This window comes from Syzygium oleosum, unplaced genomic scaffold (genome assembly GCF_021117445.2).
Source record: "Syzygium oleosum isolate NSW1041296 unplaced genomic scaffold, Sole_v2.1 Sole_v2.47, whole genome shotgun sequence".
NCBI lineage: Eukaryota > Viridiplantae > Streptophyta > Magnoliopsida > Myrtales > Myrtaceae > Syzygium > Syzygium oleosum.
The window spans coordinates 290,338-312,903 of NW_026607531.1; the positions used below are offsets into that span (position 1 = coordinate 290,338).

The following is a 22,566-nucleotide window of genomic DNA, read 5'->3' on the forward strand; positions in this document are numbered from 1 at the left end:
TGTCCTTGTGGGTAATAGAGGCCTTTCAAAACTTGGCTCCATAAAGCTTCAGGTTCATGCACCAGTCTCCAGGCTTGTTTCCCCAAAATGGCTTTGTTCAAAGTGATAAGGTCCCTGAACCCCAGTCCTCCCAAGTCTTTTCTTTTCTTCAAAGTTTCCCAACTTTTCCAGTGAATCCCTTCTGTGTCAGCTTTTTGCTTCCACCAAAATGCAGCAATTCTTCTCTCTATGGCCTTGCAAACGGAGATCGGGATTTTAAAAATTGACATCGCATATTAAGGGAGCGCCTGGACTACTGTTTTAATGAGGATTTCTTTGCCAGCTTTCGACATAAGCCTTTCTTTCCATCCTTCTAGCTTGGAATGCACCCTTGCAAGCACCCATGCAAACATTTCTTTCTTTGATTGGCCCCAGTCCGATGGAATGCCCAAGTATTTCCCCATTTTGTCAATTATCGGCACTCTAAGCTCCTCGGCTAGTCTATTTTTCACCTGCTGTGGACATCCTTTGCTAAAGAAGATTCCTGATTTATTCAGGTTAACCGCTTGTCCCGAAGCCTGGCAATATTGATTCATGATATTTGCCACATTTTGACATTCTTGAGTTGACCCGTCAAGGAAAAAGATAGCATCGTCTGCAAAAAGTAGGTGCGATAAGGTCGGGCACCACCTATTGAGTTTGATTCCTTTAATTGTATCGTCCTCCACTGCTTTGTGCATTAACGATGACAGAGCGTTAGCCATAATGATGAATAAGTAAGGGGAAAGAGGATCACCTTGTCGAATGCCCCGAGTAGGATTGAAATATGGTAGAGTTTCCCCGTTTACTCTAACTCCGTAGGAGACTGTGGATATGCACTGTCTAACAAGATTCACCCACCTCTCACAAAATCCCATCTGAATCATACTGGAACAGAGGAAGTCCCAATCCACCCTATCATAGGCCTTTTGCATATCTAACTTCAGGACTGCTTGGAACTTCTTTACCCTTTTCCGCACTCTTAGCTGATGTAAGACTTCCTGTACAATTAAGATGTTATCTTGTATTTGCCGGCCACTGACAAATGCACTTTGCTCAGGGGAAATAAGGTCGGGAAGCCACTGTTTAAGCCTATTAGCCATAACTTTAGAAATAATCTTATAGCTGAAATTGCACAAGCTGATCGGCCTGTATTGGTTGAGGCTCTCCGGGTTCATAACTTTAGGGATCACTACTATGTGTGTGCGATTTAGTGTCCTGTCAAGAAGACCAGTATTAAAGAAACTTTCCACCATTCCATACACATCTTGGTTCACATGCTCCCAATGCTTTTGGAAGAATTGTCCATTTAGCCCATCTGGTCCCGGTGCTTTTGTGGCCCCCATTTGAAACACCGCTGCTTTAATCTCTTCCATTGTAACCTTAGCCATTAGAGCCTCATTCATTCCTTCCTTAGCTAGATTCGGACACTGATTCAACACTGGATGTATATTTGTAGGCCCTTCAGTGGAAAACAACGATAGATAAAAGGCCTGTATATGTTCTTTTAATGCTCGATAGTCTCGGGTCCATTGGTCCTCCCCAATCTTTAAGGTAGTGATTCTGTTTCTCTGCCTTCTCTGGATTGTGGTAGCATGAAAATATCTCGTATTCTTATCGCCCCATTTCAGCCATTTAATTCTAGATCTCATGCTCCAGTACATTTCCTCTTGTCTCCACAGCATCTCAATTTTCTCTTTTGTCTCCTGAATATCCTCTCTTTTGGCTTCCCCTTCTGGTTTGTTAGTAAGCATAGTGAGCCTGCCCATAAGGTTGGTAATCTGAAGATGTGCATTCGAGAACTTCCTCCTACTCCATTCAATTAATGCCCTCCTCACTGCATCTGATTTGCTTGCCATGTTTTGGTTGGTCGTTCTGTGGCCTCTCCAGGCTTTTTTAACAATTTCATCACATTCCGGATCTTCAAGCCAGAAAGCCTCAAACCTGAACAATTTTTTCTGATTTCTTCTTTGGGGGTGTATCGATAGCAAAATAGGGCTATGGTCCGAGCCAATGGCCGGTAGTGCAATAGCTTCCGCCTCCGCGAACATGACACGCCAGTTCATATTGCACACAACTCTATCTAGCCGCTTTCGGATTAGTTCTTCCCCTTCTCTATTATTTGTCCAGGTAAAAGCACAACCCTTACTTTCCACATCCATGAGCTCACAGTCTGTCATCATCCTTCGAAATGCTGCTAGCCGGTAGTAGTCCGCTTCTCTCTTCCCTATCTTCTCCCAGTGGTATAAGATCTCATTGAAATCTCCCATACAAACCCATGGATAGACGTTTTCAGTATGAATTCTTTGCATCCTTTGCCATAAAGTAAGTCTTTCCTGATAGTTTGTTGAAGCATACACAAAGCCAATCCTCATGTGTTGTCCACTCATTGGCTCTTGACAAGATACATCTATAAAATCAGCCGAGCACTCCAAGATCTCCAATTGGATTTCTTCACACCACATCACCACTAGCCCTCCCGCTCTTCCTACCGGATCCACTATTGTGGATTTCTGAAAATTTAGTTGCTTCTGGACTCTTTCCACTACTTCCTTTCTATTTTTTGTCTCCATTAGGAACATAACATTGGGTCTTTCTTGAACCACTAGGGCTCTAAGATGCTGGAATGTCAGGGTAGAACCCAACCCCTGGACATTCCAGCTCAAGAACTTCATTTATCTCCCGGTGGCTTATTAGGGCTAGCCACCAAAGCCCACAACTTGGGGTCTTCCTCTACCCTTATCGGGGTATCATGCAGCAGGTCATCATCACTTCTCTTCAAATTAGCTCCCTGAGGTAAGTAGGGGTTATGCCTTCGTACCTTCTTTGTTGCAGGAACTTTTAGTCCATTTCTAGAGCTTTTTGCTTTCCTTGGAATGCTTACCGAGGGGGTTTCCACCCAAGGAACATCGGAAATCAGCAGCTGAGCTTCCTGTGGTCTCTTCCCCAAAGCCCTCCAAATGCTTCCCTCTTGATTCTGGTTGGTGTATTGGACTATTGCAGGTTGTTGTATCTCCGTAGTGCCCATAGCTTGACTGTTTTCAGATGGTTCTTCCTGAAGCGGTGTCACTGGAATAACTTCTTCCACCTCCGACTCTTCACCCTCCACCTTGTGAAACATCTCCCAGAATGGGCTATGCTCCTTAGCCTCCGCTTTTAGCCAATATAGTCCTTCACTGATAGGTTTGAGTTTGGTCTCGTTATAAAGCACCTCCTCACAACTAGTTGTATAGTGGCCTATCTTTCCGCATGAGTAGCAAAAATGGGGTAGGCGTTCATATCTGAAATCTATCCAAAAATTTTCTTCTTCGAAATCTATCATAACCCCCGAGACTAAAGGTTTCAACAAGTCAAGTGACACTCGGGCCCTACCAACCTTACACGGGCTACCCTCCTTTGTTCCCAGTTTTACTTCCAATACATCTCCAATTTTTGAGGCTACTTCTTTGATAATTGATTCAGTAATGCACACTAAGGGTAACCCATGAAGTTGTACCCAAAAAGGGCAATGAGTGAAGGTGTGACGGTGTATGGGCAACTTGGGGTTCAACTGTTGAAGAATAAGTAGATTACCTGAGAAGGACCACGGGCTAGCTTCCAACACTCTTCGTTTCTCCATTTCAGATGTGAAAGTGAAGGTAAAGAGCCCTTGTTGTGCCTGATCACACACTACCCTTTCTGTTTTCCATGCTTTCAACATTGTCGATTGGAAGGCTTGGAAGTTAACATTAGGCTTTGAATGGAGTTTCCCCAATAAAGTCAGCTGACATTCCTCTATTTTCCTCTCGGGAATTTCCTCAAACACCTTAACTACAGAGTCTTTTGTCCACATTTTACCCATACGTTTGCAAAGTGTTGCCATTTTCTTCTCTCTCTCTAATTCTTTCTCCATTTCTATATACTATTGCAGCAAAAGCCAGGGTACCTCATTTCAGCAGGGTGGGCCACAGAAAGAAAAGTTTATTGAAAACATCAAACCTGGAGTGCGCCTTCTATTGCACTTCTGGAGTTCTCATTCCTCGGATAAGCTGCTACCTTGGTTCTACTTTCAGCTTCAGCAATTGCTAAGAAGGGATAAGGGTTCCAGGATTGAAGGGAGCTCAAAGTCTGTTTTGCACTTTCTGGGTACGAGTCATTCATTCGCAAAAATTAGGCGATTAATTCCAAGAGCTGCTGGTGCCGCCTTCAATCCGGTCGTCCCCCAACCCCCCACTCGGAAAGAAAAAGGCAAAGAACAACAATAATAATAATAGTTATTGCTATTATAATACTAACAAATTTGCAGAAGGAGAGTGATTTGGTAATACATTTTGCTAATAACTCTTAAAGCGCATGTTAGTCATTGCTCCGCACATAGAGAACGTGAATTTCCATCATTGGGAACATCTAGGGGTGTGCAAAAAACCCAGGACCGCCCAGGACCGCCCAGGACCGCCCGGGACCGGACCGGAACCGGTGGTTCCCAAGGGGATCGGTCCGGTTCCCGGTTCCAATTTTTTGGAACCGGTGGGTATCGGTCCGGTTCCCGGTTCCCGGTGTGGAACCGCCCACCCGCCCACCCGGACCGGACCGGTAATATAATAATAATATATTTATTTTTTAAAATTTTAATTAAAAAAATTTGACCAAAAAAAAAAAAAAACGTAACTAGACACTCATAACTCTCTGCTCTCTTATCTCTGGACACTCATTTGATGGGTACCCACTTGATTTATGGATGATGTGGTTAATAGAACCGATCATAGTATAGGAATTGTATGGAAAGTTATGTTCTTTTTTTTTCTTTTTGTTCCATTGATCCGATGTTGGTCCACATATTTTTTTTTATTTGTCAAGGAAAACTTGGTGGGACCGGTTCCATGGACCCGCCCGGGAACCGGACCGGACCGGCGGTCCGGTTCCCGGGCGGGTCCATGGAACCGACGGGCGGTCCTCGGTCCCAAAATTGAGGACCAACACTGTGCGGGTTGGTCCTAGGGTTAGGGGGTGGACCGGCCCAACCCGGACCATGCTCACCCCTAGGAACATCCCAAACTATAGTGCATCATGGACCTAGTTCCTAGGACTATGTAGGGCAAGTGCAAACACAAGAAAATTGAGAGTGCAGGGATCAACGGTTATTCTACTGGAACAGTCGAAAGTTATACTCACAAGACTGCTTGGACACTTGCGTCGGGTCCCTCGTGTTCTAGCGAATTCATCCCAATCCGCCTATGGTAGTATATGACAATTACTGGATCATACAAAAACTCTTTTACTTACAAAAAAATAGAAGGGCCTCCCTGCACAACTTCTTACTCGCATCCTCGAGACCTCTCTAATCAAGACATAAAGTTGATGCTTTGAAGTATCACTCAAGTATCAGATGTGCAGGCCTCCAAGATGAAGAGGGATTACGTAGTCAGTACCCATTTTTCATCTGAAAGATATCTTGGGAAGACCTCGTTGGGATATGCCAACTTGCATTTGAGGCTTCAAAAACTTCTTTGATACTGGGAGTTGGAGGGGACCGTTCTGTCAGTATCTCTGTGAGGTTTGTGCCGAGCAAAATCGGCACAAACCATGACTTGACTAGACGAGCTCTAGGTGTAATCTTGTGTCTTTGCCGAGTCATTTGCATTGCTGCATTTCTGTAGTTTGACGACAAAAGTGACGTCAGTGCCCTTGTCGTGGCCTTCACTCTCGATGGATATGTGACCTCTCATGAGATTTATAAATCTAAAATCATGAAAAGGAGAGTAGGCGAGATGTCAGATCACAAAATCAAGATAATGCAATTTCATCCGGTGGCTTGCAAACTTTAGTAGACAAAAGGGTCAAGAAAATTGTCTCTGAGATATCATGAGTGTCCAAAAGGGGTCAGAAAACTAAAATAGTAACCACTGCAAATAAATCAATCCACAACCTCAAGGGCTGCTATTTGATATTATGCTTCGAGAAGCATAAAATTTAAGGTTCAAAGATCCATAGATCTTTCCTGATTCAACTGAACTCATTTGAAGCCCTCCCAAGGTTGGACATTCTGACTCACAGTTTAGTGTGCATGAGACAATAGGGCTTCATATGCTTGACGAACTAGTAATCAGTAAAGCGTCCAAACGACCATATATGCTTACACAAGAAAAGAAAGTTGCAATTTGAGCAAAAGCGTTAAGCAGTGTGCAATCTACCTTTTGCAAATAGCAAGTACAAGTCCTACACCGCCACTACCTCGATTAGATCCACTTCGAGGATGAATAAATCTGGTAAATATTTGAGAAATATCTTGTGGCTGTATGCCACAGCCAGAGTCCTTAACTTGTTATGAGAATCCAAGTCAGTTGCGTCATTAAGACAATGATAACCCAGATCGATTTTTACAAAAGACAGCCATGTTTTCTGATATGGGATGCGCTGTAATTCAAATTTATCAGTGCAAGAGAACATGAAGCAAAGCAATATATAGCAAGCCGAGAGAGAGAGAGAGAGAGAGAGAGAGAGAGAGAGAGAGAGAGAGAGAGAGAGAGAGAGAGAGAGAGAGAGACAGAGAGAGAGAGAGAGAGAGAGCTGAAGATAAGGAGTTTTGCACAAAAGGACAATCTATACATGCTAAATGAAGCTAAACTGCAAAAGCCATCAACCTGCACTCTCAGGTAGAAGTGGACATTGCTAAAGACTGGATGGAAATCGGTTGGTTGCCACTCCGCTAAAGACTTTAGTTTTGCAATGGAAGCTACAACTGATACGTAGCCTTGCTTTGTGAACTTCACCGCATTCCCAATTATATTTAGCATAGTTTGCATAAGGCGTCATTAAGACAATGAATTCTTTCATCATTTTAGAGTCATCCTTTCATCAAAAAGTTTGAAGACTAGGTCGATCTCGGGATTCTCTAACATGCACAAATGCTTCAGAGAATGAATAAATGAGACCGGGAAATCATTCTGAGCATGGAAATACTCACCAGGGCTATTGTTAGGCAAGTCAGTCCAATCATGCTGGACAACCTTCATTTCTGATACCTTGATCAGCTTGAGAAGAGCTTGATTAACCTGAACAAGAGCATAGCTTCAATCCATCTTTTGCAGTTCAACAATCAAGCCCAGACAATCAAATCAACTTGTATGACCAAAATACCGAAACAGTTTGATGTGATTCCCTCATTTTTGAGAAACTCTGGACTGCAATAATATGTTCAAAAGCCACATCTAAAAACCTCTCAAGTCTGAATAAACTTTACAAATTCCTTTTGATCTCAATTCATACGCACAACAAGTCAATTGAAAGAATTAAAGTATATCAATTTCATTGATAATTAGCACAAAACCTATAAGCACTAAGCTAACCGTCTAGAATGATTTCATCCAACTTATTCACATGTTTGTCCAGTGCACTCCGAAAACCTAATTGCCCTCTATAAATTATCATGGAGCAAGCATGTAGTAGTGCCAGAAAAACTGCCCTCTAAAAAAACAATATCTAGCTTTCCAATTATTGTTCAAATAAAGTACCTCTTTAGTCCTCTCATGACTCACTAGGTGCCCTCCATGAAGCTCCATCATTCTATTCAAAGGAAGGACCATCGCATACTGAAATGGATGCAATACCTTTGGGAAACATTCATAACCTCCACCAGTCACATTGAGCAATCCTTAAGATAAAACTCTGTGGGGCACCATGGCAGCCAACTTGCAAGCGATCATAGCTCCTGTTTTGACAGCCAAAGAGGGCAGTTAGTCACCCTGAAACAAACAGGAACCCGATCTGGACTCACGGGCAGACATGTCATGAATGTGATTTTTAGTTCATTATTAAGTTTAAAAAATGGCCAGATAAATCCAGGCATCCAGAAATTGCAATCGGAATGGTTGTTTCAATTTCTCATATGAACCATAGAGCCAAATAAGCATCCATGAAATTTGGGTCATTCAAAACTCACCCATTGAATGGCCAATGACATGGGCTCTTTCCCATCCCAGGTGATCGAGTACAGCAATCGCATATATCATTCCCAGCGCACCAAGGTATGTTACCTTCGCTTTAACAAAATCACAACAAAAATCATGCATCTCATTGATGCTACACATTCATACATTCGAAGAGAAAAATGTTTTGATACGGGAATCATGCTTGTGTAGGAGGTTGCATTGGGTTTTGTATGCGAAGAGAAAAATGTTATGATATGGTTATCGTGCTTGTGTAGTTGGTTGCATTGGGTTTTGTTTATAATCTGGAAGGGGCTAAGAGGTTCGAACGAGAAATGATGCCAAACGACATGTTGACAGGTGAAGAATGCTGAGTCGACTTCGAATTCGTCAATGCAAAGAGATAGATTGAGAGGCCAATGATAAATGATCACGTCCCATGAGGTTATGAACCGATATCGATGTCATTAATGAAATTATTAATCGGAGGAGAACCTCTCCCACGAACTTTATTCCGTATCCCAGATTTAGTGACTCAAAACTCTCTAAAATATCCGATCCCACTCCTTTACGAACTTTACTCAAATTTCTAAAATGTCGAAACAAGCGAAGGATTGCAAATTCAATCCTAAATTTTTTATTGTGCCAATTGAATTCTAAACCAATTCACGCTTGTCAATTAGGTCTATACGGCCAATTTTTGCTGAAAATTACTGACATGGATAATTTTTAATAATATTTTATATTTTTATCGATTTTCCATTTAATTTTTTATTTTTCCTTTTTTCTTTTCTTCTCTTTTCCTTCTTCTTTTTTTTTAACTGTGGCCAGCGAGAGTCACCGGGCCCTCATTGGCCACCAGGCGAGGGGGCGTCGCAGCCCTCCCCTGGCTTTGGCTAGATCTAGCCTCGCAAGGCCGGCCACTATAAAAATAAAAAAAAGAAGTAAAGAAAAAATAAGAAAAAAAATTAAAAAAATTAAAAAGATTTAGGACTCCATCGGCCGGAACGTGAAAAGGCTAAGGCTAAGAAAATAGAAGAAAAGAAAAAATTACAGGAGACGGGCATAGGAGAGAGTGTTTTCAATCATGCCTAAGAGCAATAGATGTCAAGTTGACACGCTGCACTCTCGATTAAGAAAAGCATCCGCAAATTTCAAGCAGAAAGTGAAATATCAGAACCATGCTGTAAAAACTTGTCCTCTTCTCTGAACTAAAATTATATAGATCGCCGTTGAGAGTACGACTTAACAATCTGAAACATTGTCAAAACATGTAGGAAGAGGAAGAACGGGAAGTAACATCCAAGCACCTATTCATCAAGCCAGCCGAAAGTATTCTGTTGAGAGTATGGCCAACGAGGACCGGTAGCAAAGCCAGACGAATCGCCTTGGTATCCAAATTGCGGTCCCCCGTTAGGATCAAGATACCCGTTTCCACGAATCACGGTTCCCTCGGGCCTCGCATTGTTCGTTCTCGTCGGATTCAGTTCATCCAAATGGGAAGCATATCGTTCCATCGCTGACATGTTCGCTTGCTGGGATGATTCGGCGATGGAACCTGGGAGTCCACAGGTAGATGTCAAGGGCCCTGGCTGGTCATACCCGGGATCATGACCTGTCATGTAATTTCTTTGAGATACATTTGGATCTTGCTGACCATACAGACGGACCGGCGAACGCATCTCCAGGTCCCTCCAGTAAGGTTCAGAGACATTGAGTCTGCAATTATCAGTGTCCCTCATGTGAGCCGTACGCTGTCCCTCCAAGTTCCGTGCCCCATGAATGGTAAGAGGGCCACCACCACTTGACCATCTCTGAGTTGAACAATGTTCATTGTTGTTCAGTCCATACATCCTGCTGGCATCATCAGAGAGAGTGGATCCTTGCCCGCCATAAAAGTTCTCAGCATGTGACAGACATACTCGAGCCAGCGTGTTGATAATTCATGCCGCCCCAGACATCCTTCTCAAAGAGAACTTCACGTGATCTTGAGGATCAATCATTGACAGACGACTCGGGTGAGGGACGACAAGAGGTTACCTTCGCCAGTGGCTCCTTATCAATTTCTCTTCCGCGTATTCCTCTACCACCTGCCTTTCCCCTAAAGGACCGATCATTGAGCAAAAGACTCCCCATTCGTCCAATTGGGCGAGGGACAACGAGGTGGCTCCTTATCAATTTCTCTTCCGCGTATTCCTCTACCACCTGCCTTTTGCTTAGAGGACCGATCGTTGAATGACAACTTCCCATCTGTCAACTTAAGCGAGGGATGATGAGGTGTTTCCTTTGCAGGTGACTTCTCATAAATTTCTCTTCCACTTGTTCCTATACCATTGGCCTTCCCCGTAGAAGTCCCAGTAGACTGGCTCTCCCTGCTTTCTGTTCCGCTGTCATTTCGAGAAAAACACCCTTTTTGACCTTCAGCCATATCGACTCGGTCTTTGGTTTCTTCAGGCCTGCCCATTGGCACGTAGGTATCACCTGTGAGTGACGAAGTACTGACGCAAAGGCTCCGGTCATCTTTCGGATAATGAAGATCCAGTGATCCATTGCAATGATCGCTTGACAGTGGCCTCTTTCTCTTCGTTGGCAAGTGACCCTGCTTTTGGGCTATTGTCCTGTGTTTTGCAGTCCAATCTCAACGGCTCCATAGATGCAGCAACGGTGGCTTATTGTTCCACTGTTCAATTTGTTTATCCTCCACGTCAATGGACCCTGGCAAGTAAAATGACTGAAAATGAAAGGGTTACAGTGAAGCCATCAGATGCAAACATATGATCAGAAGGATGAACAGGATGTCCCATTTCACCTTTCCAGACAACAATCGATCATCTTCCCACACCAGATCATACCGAAACATTTTCTCATCTAATCTGCAACGCACCACTAGATTTAAGTATTTGCAAAGGAAAAAGAGAGGGCTCAAAGTAAAATAGTTACCTTTCAGTTTCGGATGGCACAATCAGAATAAGGAGCTTTGGTTTGAATTCAAGAGCTTTATCAATAAACTTGTTCGCCAAAGCTGCTCTAACTCCGAAAGGAGGATTTAGCCCCTTGATCTACTCAGGAAGCAACATAATAGAATGATAAAACATTCAATAACGCATGGTTATATTCAGAGAGAGAGGGAAGGACGGAGGGAGGGAGGGAGAGAGGGGAGCGAAAAGTCCAATACACCCAACCAAAATGCAGAAGGCAAAGCAAAACTCTGCCACTTAACAAATTCGACCCTTGAGGTAGCTCTTGTAGTTGGACAGTCATCCAGTCCCTCGGTTCAAACTCGAAGTAATTCTGCAATCAAAAGGAGGAGAAACTATATAAAACCAGGCTTACACAAAGGCAATTCCAGGTTCAATTACCAAGTACATTTCACAGAGATCATAGCAACACCAGCATTACCAGCATATGCTAAGTCCACCATTATTCTTCTTCATGGCATTCACTGAAAACTAAACTAACTCAAAGCAAATGCTAAAGCATAAAAAATGGGTTACCAGAGGCCACAGCCTGGAAAGACCCTAACAGAGACTCCCTATTTCAACCTATAGGCATAAAAAAGAATCGCTAACAAATTGCAAGTGCAAAAACAAGTGAGGAACATGAATAATAAACCTATTTTCTAAACCACGGGCAAATTGCATCTAACAGACAGACTAAAGTTCCATATCATCCAACTTTTTGACAGTCGTGTGTGCCTCAATGTAAACACCATGCGCAAAAGGCACACACACATCAAGTGCATGGGTCACTAGTAAAATTATTTTGGCATGCCTCAAGTTTCTTATACAAGCTTCAAAAGCAACAACATCCTGCAAAATTGTCATTACTTCAGATTTCAAAGTCCAGCATAACCAAAGTGGTGAGACCAAAGTGGAAGCAATGAGGATAAGGCTGAGAAAGCAGGTAACTGTGGCCGACTCACAACTACTTACTCACGCCCTTCTTTATGGTTATGGACAGCCTATTCCTCGTCCATATTTCATAGTTAACAGGATGGCTAAGCTTTCAACTGCACTTCAAACCACAATCCAGCAATTTCTTACCAAATTTTGGTACCAATTTCCTTTCACAGAAAATTGACAGTGTGTCTACTCCACACTTAAAATTATAACTTCAAAAGAATGATATAACAACTCATGTAGGTAGGCTACATGAGTCCTCCTGAATCAACATTCCCTACTAAGCAGGTCATGGAGATAATTTTCATTGATTGCTCCTGCACTCTGAAGCTCGAGTACCTCAACACTTCATCCTCCTCTGCGACAGCGTACAGGTCATATGGATGCAGCATTGCGGCTATCGACTCTGAATACAGAGAAATACAGAAGATATTATGCGAAAGGAACCACACTGTTCCTAAAGAAATCTGGCCTAATGCATTCCTGAATGAAGTACCATGGGATTATAGGCAGGCATATGAACCAACTAGAGATGCTATCAGACAGGGCATATCAGAGTTCTATGCAAATAACCCTGTATAACCACCTCAACCTCGGCAGCCTCCTCAACAACAGTCGTGTTCCCAGGACCCTTGGAGTGGACCACTTTCTCAAGACCCATGGAATTTCGGTCCCCCCTCTGATCTCCAGAATATAGCCAGCAAGCTGCAACCAACACTTCCTCCCAGGGAATCCAATGCTCCTCAAAGAGAATCCGATGCCAGCACTAGCAACAGCAAAGCATCTCCAGATTCTCTAAACATAGAAACGCTACAGCTTACTTTAGACCTGAAACGATGGAAACGCTGGAAATATGTGGATGAAGACAATCCTGAAGATGTCCTCTACTCTGACAATGACTTTCCAGACCTCTCGTCGTGAATTATTGTACTGCTAGAATAAGTGTGCCAACTTTGGCCAAAGTATGTGTCAGTGTGCTTTGTAAGAGCATCTAATAAAGATGCATACTGCTTGAGTCTATGGTTGTGTTGTTAAGGGTATGTAATACCCTTGGACCAATATAAGGGTATCATCCTTCAGTTGTGCAATAAGACCGAGTTAGGATAATCTCTATGGCATACACATCTCTTATGTCTTTCTAAACACTTTCCCTCTCTTCCTCAAGGTCTGATGACCTTAGATATTTAGAGTTGCACTGTCAGCTTGATAAGGTGAACTGGTTACATGATTTTTGTTCACCACTTGCCACTCTATAGACATTGTGGAACAGAAAATTTCTGAGAGTTGAAAGTCTTATGGTATGGATTTGTGATTTCTAGAGACTAAAAGGCAGTCCCTTGTTCAAGGCCGAGGAAGGGCCATGGTTGTGGGATAGCATATCTATCTCAGATATTCATGAGTTTGTTCCATAGGCCCTTCCTCTCGTATGCCAAGAACATCTGCAGCGAAGGTCTCTAGTCTAATCCTCATTAGAGCCATCCCAACTTTTTTCTACGAATACACTTGTTTCAACTCTATCATCAAATGCACATACACTCATCGACGCATTCTTATCTCGAACATTCTGGTTTCACAAATATGGTACTTTCCCATCCAGAATTCATCTTTCAGTCGGGTTTAAAGTCTTACGTTTGGGAACACTTTCCTTTGTGCTCCAGCTTGCATTACAAGCTTCCTTCTTTGCCAACTTATATTTCTTTAAGTTCTAGCTCTTATGCCAATACTATTAACTCTAGCCTCTACTTTTTGAACTGTTTTTTCCTATATTTTCAGTACCTCTTTCTTTTACTACTCAGGCCCCTTAGAAGCTTCCTCTAAAACCTCTTTGACCACTTCTCAAACATAACCAGCCACAGATTTGCAGGTGTCGTTTGTTCTGTAGCTCCTCCAAAGACTGTTAGCATATTCTAGAACCATATATTAAAGGATCCTAAACCTGATTTGAACTTTCTAAACCATTAGGAAATAAAAAGAAAAAAGAAACTTGCATGACTTATACAATCATACTGTTTGACTCTATTGTAAACTACTGTTTATTGGAACAAATTACATGATGACTTGTACAAATGGATGGTTGAGAGAGTACAATTATTTCATAGCCAACCTATTCTAACCTCGGATACTATACTCAATAACTATGGCAACCCTATATTTCCATTCCACAATCTAAGGACTTGTCTCTTCTTTACTACCCTGGAACAGGAACAAAGAAAGGCTCTACGCCCCTCAACCTCCTCCAGTGAAACAAGCGAACAACCACTAGACACAAGCTTACTAACAATAGTAGCAAAAAAACCACCCTTAAAAAAATTCCCCCCCCCCCCCCCTCCCAAAAAAAAAAAAATGAAATAGCCATGCTGCAGAACCGTCTGCAAAGACAACTAAAACATTCTTCACACATCAAACTTAATGAAATGAGGTAGCACGGGCAAATTACCTTTGGTGGAAAAATATCATAATTTTTGTAAGAGCACTTCTTTCCGGTCACTTCAAGCTTCTTTGCCATTAAGTAGCTAAAATCATTAGCCCCACAACAGAAGTCAACAATCTGTCAATGCAATTTGTATGAGTTGGATGAGTGACATCAAAGGTCATACGAACAGAGCCATTGTAAGGGGGAAAAGTTTAAGAAGCAGATTTCATTTTTATGGCACACTGGTGAAAGATTAAATATTGTAATTTGGTAAAAGAGATCTACTTTATTATTGAGATAAACCAAGTATATATAGGCTTAGGGTTAAGCCTTGATACAAAGACCTAAATACCCTTTCCTAAAATAAACCCAACTTGCTAATTATCTAATAATAAAACTAACACTCCCCCTCAAGTTGGGGCATACATATCAAAAAGACCTAACTTGCTGCAAATATATGTAACTCGTCCACGCCGTAGAGGTTTCGTGAAAATGTCTGCTAATTGCTCCTCAGACCGTGTATGTACCAGCTGTATATCACCACAATTCACCTTTTCCCGAACAAAGTGACAATCAATCTCTATATGCTTAGTTCGCTCATGAAACACTGGATTACTAGCAATATGAATGGCAGATTGATTGTCACAATGGAGAGTAGACGATCCTGCCATATGTAATCCAATCTCAGTCAACAACATACGAATCCATTGAAGCTCACTTGTAACGTTAGCCATAGCACGATATTCTGCTTCTGCACTAGATCGAGAAACAACCGATTGTTTCTTACTCTTCCACGACACAAGATTACCTCCAAGGAATACAGTACCACTCGATATAGACCGGCGATCTACGGGACAACCAGCCCAATCTGCATCAGAGTATCCTGTCACCTCCAAAGAGTCTGGCTCAGAATAACCAGCTACATTAAGATGACCCCGATTATGGAATACAAGCCCTTGACCTGGGGCTCCCTTCAAATATCGTATAATATGTAAGACTGGCTTGCCAGTGAGTAGTACGAGGAGAGCTCATGAACTGACTCACCACACTAACAGCAAATGAGATATCTGGACGAGTAATGGTAAGATAATTCAACTTGCCTACCAACCGACGATATTTTTCTGGATCATGAAGAAGCTCCCCGTGTTCGTTATCAAGCTTCACCCCAGGGTCCATAGGTGTATCACCAGGCTTAGCATCGTGCAAGCCCACCTCCTTAAGAATATCAATGGCGTACTTTCTCTGAGAAAGAGCAATACTATCACCAGTATATGCAACTTCGATACCGAGAAAATATCGAAGTAGACCTAAGTCTTTAGTATTAAACTCCTTTTGTAGAAACTGCTTGAGTCGTTTTATGCCTTCAACATCACTCCCAGTAACAATGATATCATCAACATAAACAACCAGAATAACATACCCCTTCAAAGATGACATACTAAATACGGAATGATCCACATTGCATCGATGCATACCAAAACTGGTAACAGCATCACTAAAACGACCGAACCAAGCACGAGGAAACTGCTTTAGTCCATATAGAGCTTTACGCAATCGGCATACCTTCTCCCCCTGAGCAACAAACCCGGGTGGTTGCTCCATATAGACCTCTTCTTGAAGATCCCCATGAAGGAACGCATTTTTAACATCAAGCTGATGAAGAGTCCACTTAAAACGAGCAGCCAAAGAAATAATGACACGAACAGAAGGAATTTTAGCCACTAGAGAAAAAGTCTCGTCATAGTCAATGCCATAATTTTGAGTATAGCCCTTCGCAACAAGACGCGCCTTTAAGTGCTCAACAGAACCATCAGGATGACATTTAACAACAAATACCCACCGACAACCTACCAATTGCTTGTCAGGAGGTAAAGAGACAAGTTCCCAAGTCTTGTTGTGTTGTAGTGCAGCCATTTCTTCCTCCATAGCACGAGCCCAACCTGGATGAGCTAAAGCTTCCTGCACACTATTGGGCACAGACACAGATGCGAGAGACGACACAAATGATGACATTTGAGGAGATAAATTATGATAAGACACAAAATGAGCAAGAGGATACCGAGATCGAGTACGGTGTGCAACAGGAGAGTCAACTGGAGGTGATGGAAGAGGATCAGAAGCCGGGGCCGGAGATAGTGGTGAGGCGTCTGCTGATGGAGAGTCATGATTCCAAGCACGGCGAGGACCACGTGTATAGACCTGTAGTGGCTGAGATGAACTTGGATTTGATGGAACAACAGTAGAAGAGACATATGGTGATTCTGCTGGAGATATAGGTAGGGGAACTAACAATGTTTGAGAAGGTGAGGAAGACGGTGCAGGACAAGAAACATTACCAAAAAATGTCCGATCCTCGAAGAAGGTAACATCAGCAGAGACGTACTCTCGACGAGAAGTAGGATTATAACAAACATAACCCTTTTGGGTACGAGAGTAACCAACGAAGACACATTTTTCAGCACGGGGAGATAATTTGTCTAGGCCAGGAGACAACTGATGGACAAAACAGACACAACCAAAAATACGAGGACGAATAGACCATAAAGGTTGATTAGGATGAAGAAGAGTAAAAGGAACAGTTCCCTTTAACACAGAAGATGGAAGACGATTAATAAGATGACATGCTGTACGAATAGCATAGCTCCAGTAAGATTTAGGTACATGTGTATGAAGAAGAAGACACCGGGCAACATCGAGTAAATGACGATTCTTACGTTCAGCAACTCCATTTTGTTGTGGAGTGTGAGCGCAAGAACTCTGATGTAAAATACCACGAGATTCAAGGAAAGGAAGAAAGGTGGAAAAAGAAAAATACTCACGAGCATTATCTGTACGTAAGCATTTAACAGGATATCCATACTGAGTAGTAACTTCATTGTAAAATTGACGAAAGGAGTGAAATACCTCAGTACGATCTTTTATTAAATATAACCAAGTGGTACGAGTACAATCATCAATGAAAGTGACAAAATAACGAAAACCAAATGAAGACTCTCAACTAGGACCCCAAACATCAGAATGGACTAACTCAAATGGTTGAGAAGCACGACTCAAAACACGGGGTGGAAAAGACACACGATGATGCTTTCCCAACTGACACGTTTCACAATCAAACTTAAGACTCGATCTAGACACAAAAGGAAAATGACAAAGTGTATCTGCTGACGGATGACCTAGACGACAATGCAACCGATAAGAGTCATCCACAGCCTTCTTCTGAATAGTAGCAGTAGCAGCAACAATCACGGGATCTAGAAGATACAATCCACCAGCCTCACGCCCACCACCTATCCGGCGTCCAGTCTTCCGATCCTGGAGGACACATGAAGATGGAGAAAAGGTGATATTGCAATCAAGATCACGAGTAATGGAACTGACAGATAACAAACTATAAGGGAATCGAGGAATATGGTAAACAAAAGGCAAAGATATGGAGGAATTCAATGACACACAACCTGTACCAGCTACTTGAGATTTTGAACCATCTGCTAAGGTGACTGAAGTGGAAGGAGTAGAAGAAGATGAAGTAAGAAGACGCGAATCACCAGTCATATGATGAGTGGCACCTGAATCAATAATCCAAGGACTAAGTGTATCTGTAGTGGCTAAGAGACAAGTACCATCATTATGTTGTGCCAAAGTAGCAACAGGAGCTGAAGAACCACCAGGTTGTCGCGCTCTAATCAGCTCATCATATCTCGCACGAGTCAACCGCACAAGTACTTTGTTCTAAGCCGATCCGGATGAAGAAGACCGAGGCTCAATATCAATGGAAGCCCGTAAACCCCGCAACTCGGGATGGAGATCATAACAATAGTTAATAGTGTGTCCACTAACCGACAATGAGTACAAAAACGACCTCCACGACCTCCTCTAGCACTAGCAGTACTACCACCTCGAGGAACACCTCGACCCGGAATAGTGCGGCCACGACCATGATTAAAGTTACTTGTACTCCAATTGCCACGACCACGAACTCCTTGATTACCACGAGCCACCATAGCACTATTATCTGACATAGTTGAAGCTTTCGAATCAGGAGTGTACCGAGCAGCTCGAGAATATACTTCCTCTATGGAAGGAAGGGTGCCCAGAGAAGTAATCTGCTGTCTTAGGGCACTGTGATCTGGACCAAGACCTCGAAGAAAGAGGACCACCAGCATGTCTGCTTCTCTCTGCTGCATCTGAGTAACTGTTGTGGCTGGTGGAAGATGAGACCGGAGTCGCTGAGACAAAGAAGTAAAACGAGCATAGTATTCTGCCAATCCGGAAGGACCAATTTTAGCCTCAAATAATGCCTCCCACATATCACATACTCGACTCATATTATTCTGTCCAGAATAAAGTAAAGTGCATTTGGACCACACCTCACGAGCTGTCATACAATCCATAAAAAGAGGACGAATAGAATCAGTCATACTTCCCCACAGCAGAGTACGCAACGCAGCGTCAGTGACCCTCCATTCTTCTAAATTAGCTGAATCCTCAGGTGGTGGTTCATGGAGCCACCTAGATTGGCGATTAGCATAAATAAAAGTAGAAAGGGCCATTGACCAACTCGGGTAATTCGTGCCATCCAACTTTACTAATGTGGTGTGTAAACCACTCATACCAAAGGAACCAGTAGCAATAGTCGGGGTAGTCACCCCTGAACGAACATCCGAAGTTACTGAATCAGTAGACATATCCACCAATTAAAAAGAGAACACTGTAATCTATCAGATTGTCACCAAATCCACTAAAAAAAAATGTGAACACCACCAACAGCAACTATCAATCACACTACAAGTCACCACACCAACTTCCACTACCACATCAACCAGATCTGCTCACCATATCAACCACCACTACACTTTAATTAAAAACAATGTCTTCACATCAGACAGTGCAAGACAGCAGAGAAACACGAGCAAAAAATCCCATAACCAAGACAGATCAGTAGAGAAGCAACAGGAACATGACCAAAAATTTCTTCACATCTATTGCCTCTCTCTGCGAATCACATCACTGGAAGAGGCGCTGAGTCGCGCTCTGGAGGCGCGCGCGGGGGGGCGCGAGGTCGCGCCGAGGAGCGCGCGAGGTCGCGCTGAGGCGCGCGAGCTAAGACGCGCGAGACGTGTGGGTTCTTCGCTGGCCGTGAATAGTAGGCTAGGGTTAGGGCTTAATTTAGGATTAGGATTAGGGTTTTACTGTGGCTCTGATACCATGTAATTTGGTAAAAGAGATCTACTTTATTATTGAGATAAACCAAGTATATATAGGCTTAGGGTTAAGCCTTGATACAAAGACCTAAATACCCTTTCCTAAAATAAACCCAACTTGCTAATTATCTAATAATAAAACTAACAAATATTTACACGAGGGAATGTGATGATTGTCAGATTCATTTGAAGAAATATAAGCTCGAGCAAAGCAATTCAGAATTTCAATCCCTCAGAAGAAACCTCACCAATCATGTTGCCGATCACACATAGATCAGCGTGATCTTCTACATTTAAAATTCTCAAGCATCAAGAGTGGAAACAAACTACTAAGTGTTACGTTCTTACCATGTCAACATCCCGAACATACCAATGGAGCTTGTCAACAATCTGCGTCCAAGGATGTATCATTAAAAGTGTGCACTTCACCCATATAATCATACAGAAATATAATACACAAGCTTCTATCAAGACACATCATTTCTTTAAACCAAATGCCTATCCGATGAACAAACCAACAATATTTATGCACATTATTCACCAAATACAAAACTGTCACCAGTTCAAATAAGTCAACAAATGCTTATGTGCAATTTTTATTTGTCCATGGGTGACAAAGAGATATCTTGTAGGTACTTGTCTCATCAAAGTAACTGACAACTTCAATAATTTCTCATAGAATTTTGTTGTTCAATTTCATTGGTTACAAAACCCTATATTAAGATCAGATTAGATGGTAGCATGTATACCTCAAAATAAAGATTCAATGTAAACAAAAGCAATCAGATGAAGGGACCGATTAACTCACTACTACAAAGAAACCGACTGAAACCTAGTGGGCTGACCAAGTGTCGTATAAATATGTAAGATGCTAGCCTCACTAAAAAGCCGAGTAAGGAAGCTAAGGAAATGGAAACATCCATCTTCTTTTCTTAATTAAGAAAATCTGACCTGTAATGGGGTATAAGGGGCACAAGTATAGTATAGAGAGACTAGTGATAGATGAAATCCATAAGTCCTACATTTTCTTGTTTCAAGAAGTTGTATTCGACAAAAAATCAGAAGAATTTCCTAGAAAAGGCAACAGATATAAGTAAATTTGGAGATTCCAGAATAGCTTTCTGCAAGCATAAATAGAGTAACAATTTGCAAGTTGTTGACTTCCATAGAATTTCATAGAAGTGTTACTTTGTGAATGGGCTGGCGAACATTTGGTTACTTCTATGTTGTAAGTACTATTTTTCCCTATCAAATGAAAGGGGGTGCACAGATCTTTAAATTTCATAACAGAAGGTCGAAAATCAATTTATTTATCATTACTTATATATTTCATTCTGGTGTGTAACAATTTGCCAAAAAAGCAAGTGACCGAAGCACTACATCTGCACATAAAATCTACTAAAATTTCCAACTCTAAGATAAAAAGGCTTCAGATTCATAGAACAATCACCTCTTGAAGTTTATCCACCTTCGTAAAATGTCGACCAAAGGAAGTGTAGCACATACCATATACAAATGGTGCAAGATATTCTCTAAGCTTGTCCTGCAGCCAATCAAATCAGCATATGAGAGATTGTTCATCAACAAAAAAATTGCAACAGGATGGAAAACATTCGATAGGAAGCATAACAAGGGCAACAAATTTAGAGAGTGGGCCATGTGAGTGAGCTAATGTATTTTTCTTTTCTCGAGTATCAGCTAAAAAGGGAGATAAACCATGCATGAACCTCCAATGGTTATAAAAGATAAAGAAACAGCTGATTACAAAAATTTTAGATAAATAGATAAAGTAAAACAATATAAAGACGAATGGTCAAAACAAATAACCGATGCAAGTAATGCTGGAAAAATAAAGGACCAGATCAAACGTAAGAAGCTTAATCTACAGTCTGAGCTCACATTAGGTCACAAATAGAACCAATGCTTTTGATAACTTAAAGGCCTAGCTATTCTTTCCACTTAAGAGAAAAACATGAGTGCAGCCGCAAAGCATTTTTTCAATCAAGCACAGTGCAAATTACACCAGACTCCTTACCAAAAAAAAAAAAAAAATTACACCAGACATTAGAGGGAGAAACAGAGAGAGAGAAAGAGAGACCACATCTCGGATTGAAACTAGAACATAAGAATGACCTCAAATGTGAGTATAGAAAAAAAGATGTGAAGGTGCTGAACCTTCCACTTAAATATCTGCGTTAGAACATTTGGGTCACAGACAACTTTTGCATCTTCAATGCTGTCTCCTTCCTCTAGCCTCTGCAAAGCAGCTTGAACAGCCTGCACGTGCAATCTTTCAATTAAAGTATCCTTATTGACGCATTGAGTTAGTGCATAAATATGTACCTGAACTGAACCCTCCACTTCCTCAATAGTAATTGCCTTATCGACAGTTGACTTCAGATATCGCGCATGAGTAAGTGGGACTTTCTGCTCTCTAATAACATCTTCCATGCTTACTGAAGATACATCTTCTTTCATTAGATTCAAAAGCCTGCTTATCGTGGGAACACATAATTGAAGAATTAAATAGAATGGAATACATCCTACAGATGCACATTCGCTGATCATTAACTACCAACTAAGATAGCGGACGAGAACGAATCACCTCCTCTCTGTGTCAGCATGTAGTGCAGGAAGCGAGTCGTCTGACTTCTTGGAAGCAGGCTGCACTGCTCTTCTCTCTTCACTATCTGGTACAACTTGTTTTCCTGGTTTTATTTGCGTAGATGCCTTTGTCATGAAGGAATATAACCTTTCACCCGGAGAAGTGTGCTCCCTCATGGTAAAAGACGTGCTGGGCTCCAAGAACCTGGACCTGGCAGTATCCTCGTGAAATTTCTTTGATACATCTGTCACTTTGGCTTTCTTGGCTATATCTTGTCCAGATGATATATTCACTTTTTTTTTAATACAATTTTGGCACTTAAAAATCTGCACTGCCTGTCAACATCACGACAAAAGTACAATTAGAAACCAGAGCAAAAAAAAGGCCTAGCAGAAAAAAAAGAAATAAAGTATCATCCTGCATCAACTTCATTCTGTGAAAATCCAAGAGAATCGCAAAGAGAGTCTTCACCATCTTCTTCAGTAGCATGAAACGACCTCATACATGTTCCATCACAGCTATATTG

The 22,566-nt window shown here is 41.9% G+C and overlaps 1 long non-coding RNA gene and 1 pseudogene across 2 annotated transcripts; both read right to left on the minus strand.

Moving 5' to 3' along the window:
• Positions 1 to 5,628: 5,628 nt before the first annotated feature.
• Positions 5,629 to 7,999, minus strand: LOC130136666 (uncharacterized). 2 transcript variants are annotated; one of them, XR_008815453.1, is made up of 3 exons: positions 7,937 to 7,999; positions 6,189 to 7,049; positions 5,629 to 5,736 (listed from the first exon to the last, which is right to left on the minus strand). It is a non-coding gene; the product is annotated as an uncharacterized LOC130136666 (long non-coding RNA). The 2 variants fall into 2 exon arrangements; XR_008815452.1 differs by lacking the exon at positions 5,629 to 5,736 and having other exon boundaries at positions 5,915 to 7,049.
• A 1,108-nt stretch (positions 8,000 to 9,107) lies between these two features.
• Positions 9,108 to 21,500, minus strand: LOC115688012 (uncharacterized; annotated as a pseudogene).
• Positions 21,501 to 22,566: the final 1,066 nt, after the last annotated feature.